We start from the raw sequence: 3,244 nt of genomic DNA, 5'->3' as shown, positions 1-3,244 counted from the left end.
AACTAGTTACTAATTATTCCTCCCTTTGTGAGAGGAAAAATATTAGTCCCACGCGGGCCCCATCTGTAAGTATATGAGAGGAAGAAAGTGTATTAAGTAATTAAGGGGGTATTTAGTATCACCCTTTGACTAAGGGCATGTTTGGCTAAGCTTTTCAAAGTAACTTATTGACTTAATCAAAAAGCCAATAAGTCATTTTAGGTGGTGTTTGTTTTTTCAGAGGTAAAACGTCTGCTGTCTGCGGATCATATCTGCAACTGAAGAGATGGACCAAACCTCTGCAGACTGCAAGGAGAAGGAGAAGACTGTTTGTTTTTCACCATCACACAAACAGCAAAAAAACATAACATAAAAAAGAAAAAAATGCACACTTCATCAAGAAACCAAGAAAGTTTCAAAATTGGGACAACAATGGCCAATAAAACACAATTTCTCCACACAAAACACAAAAATCAAGAAACCCCTTTTGATTAGGCTCATTCTATTTCCACCCCCCTAATTCCTGATTACACCCCCCCTATTAAAAACATCACATCCATCAATCATTTGGTTTTTGTTTTTAGTCTGTTTTGTCTTTTTGTTGTCTTTTTTTTTTATTCATTTATTTAATTATTAGTTATTTAGTATTTGTTTATTAATTAGTTATTATTATTATTATTATGATATAGTATTTATTATTAGTTTTTATTGTTATAATTTATCAAATTATATTTATAGCTGTAACAAAAGCTATATAAAAATAAGTACTTTTTTACAAAATTATTATCATTTAATAATTTACATACCGAGGTTTAATCTATACTCCCCCCAAATGTAGCAGGTTGTGCTATCCAAGACTTATACATATTTTGACGTGATTCAAATATATTCTCCCAGCCAGCTGCATCATTTTCTCTCATTAATTTCCATAGGTTGTTTGTGCTGGCAATTGGATACTCTCCTTGCAATTCTACCATTATAAAATGGTTACCATTCACGTGTGCAATTGTAATTATTTTTTTTTTCTGGGAACTCGTGAGGGCCTCTCCAAAGCGAAAAACAAGTAGAACTGTTTCTTTTTTCTTGAGATAAAAAATGAACGATCAATGTGACGAACAATCTTATCTAAGGTACAATTTGCTGAATTCAAGAATTTTTTTAGCTTGGCATATTGGCTTTCAGCTCTGTTAGTTGTCTGATTTCCGAAATGTAAGCATTCGTTAGTCCATACGGACACAAACATTTCTTTATACTTGTTTAACCAAGTACTATTCAAGTAATCCAAAACTGCAAAAGCTATGGAGATTGTCTTGTTGGTAGAAGTTACACCAACAATTTCAAGAAAAGGCAATTTATACTTGTTCGTATTGTATGTGACATCCATAAGCAACACATGTGGAAAATCAAGGAAGTACTTGTATGAGATTTTAGGAACAAAGAATAAGTCTTCCAACATGTTTGAAACTCTATTGGTAGAAATTTCAAAAGTATACCCTTTATCATTTAAATGAGACATTAGCACCTCCATCAAATATTAGTTACAAAATTTAGGTGAACAAGCTTGAGTAGTTACAAAATATATATTATCCAAACAAACCCATTTAAACTAAAACAAGACCCTTAACCTAGCTAGATTATATAACTAAGTTGAAACTTGAAACATGGGAATTAAAAACTATACCTGATCTGTTGAAAATCCAGACATCTCTTTAACTTTTCTGAATGCTATGATGAAACATAAATAGATCACTCTTTGAACAAGTAAATTTATGCAGCTCTTTGAATAGCTTTCTCAAGTATATGAAGCGAATGCACTGAAGTTCCCAATTTTGGAGGAAACTGGTGATATTTTGGAGGAAATATCAACTATTTAATATCACCACATAGAACTTGCAGCAATAATAGCACGGCTCATATGAGCTTTTTGTGTTCATTATTATATCACCATGAGATAGTAAATAAAATAAAAAATATGGAAATTATTTGGATGTATGACCAGTTTGTGTTTTTTATTTGTCTTTTTGTGTTCACTAAAAAAATATTTTTGTTATTATTATTATTATTATTATTTACTATTAGCACGGCTCATTATTATTGTCTTTTTTATATTTTTGTGTCCATATGGGCTCAGATCTATTGTGATAAAGTTTGAAGCTTTTTTTCTGTTTTTATTTGTTCAAAGTCTAATAGTAAATAATAATAATAATAACAAAAATATAAAAAAGACAATAAAATAAAATAAAAAAGACAACAAAAACACAAAAAAAGACTAAAAACAAAAACCAAATGATTGATGGATATGATGTTTTTATAGGGAGGGGGTGTAATCAGGAATTAGGGGGGGTGTGTATAGTATCACCCTTTGATTAAAGCAAAAACAACCATCTGATCTACTCATATAACTGTTGATAATCAATTTTTACCTTATAACCAGTGTAGATATCGACAGCAAGAACCCAGAATTCAAAGGAGGGTTGCCATGGTCTGAACCCAGTTGAAACCTTTTCTTGAAAATCTTTGAAATCCAGAGGCATTCTTTAATGTCTCAACTGCCTCAAGTGTGTGGGTTTCTACAGGATTATGAACGAATATGGAAAAAAGATAAATAAATTCAGGGGCTTTTTCATTATATTATGTGTGATTCAAGTGGTCAACCTTTTGCCGGACGACAGTGGGAAGGTGGCGGATAGGTCGTCGACGGGCAGGGTTGGCGGAGGTCGACGACCGTTGTGGAGGTGGCGGAGGTGGTGGCGCTGGTAGGTGGCGGAGGTGGGAAGAGGAGTAGGGTGGAGGAGAAGAACAAGGTGGCTGGGGCTGGTGAGGAGGGAGGTGGGTGGCGGACGGCGGTGGGAGGGTGATGAGGTGGTGGAGGAGATGGGGTGAGGAAGTTAGGGTTTTGTTGTTTGAGAGCAGAAGAGGGAAGAGGGAAGGGAAGAAGGAAGAGGAGAAGATGATAGAAGAGGTAAAAAGAGGTTGGTCCATGTCTGCCCCAAGAAGAGGGTGGGCAGACCTATTTTAACGAAACATCTTCCGGAAAACAAACAGTCTGTAGGGGCCATTGTCTGCGCGTGGTCTGCGCGGCGCAGACATAAGAGGCTGCGCAGACCTTTTTGGCAAATTGAAAAGTGCTTTTGAAAATGGCTTTTTGAGATGAATGAAAAAGAGTTTTTAAGAAGTCACAATATTGTGACTTCTTGGCCAGCTTATAACTTTTCAAGCTTCAAATTACCAATATACCCCTTATTTACCCCCTTATATCATATAA

The 3,244-nt window shown here is 34.9% G+C and overlaps 1 long non-coding RNA gene across 1 annotated transcript; it reads right to left on the bottom strand.

The window, feature by feature from the left end:
- Positions 1 to 1,322: 1,322 nt before the first annotated feature.
- Positions 1,323 to 3,001, bottom strand: LOC118479748. Its single transcript, XR_004860393.1, has 2 exons — positions 2,403 to 3,001; positions 1,323 to 1,818 (listed from the first exon to the last, which is right to left on the bottom strand). It is a non-coding gene; the product is annotated as an uncharacterized LOC118479748 (long non-coding RNA).
- Positions 3,002 to 3,244: the final 243 nt, after the last annotated feature.

Source organism: Helianthus annuus, chromosome 6 (genome assembly GCF_002127325.2).
Source record: "Helianthus annuus cultivar XRQ/B chromosome 6, HanXRQr2.0-SUNRISE, whole genome shotgun sequence".
NCBI classification, from domain to species: Eukaryota; Viridiplantae; Streptophyta; class Magnoliopsida; order Asterales; family Asteraceae; genus Helianthus; species Helianthus annuus.
The sequence above is the reverse complement of the archived record's forward strand: the minus strand, read 5'-3'. Positions and strand labels throughout refer to the sequence as shown.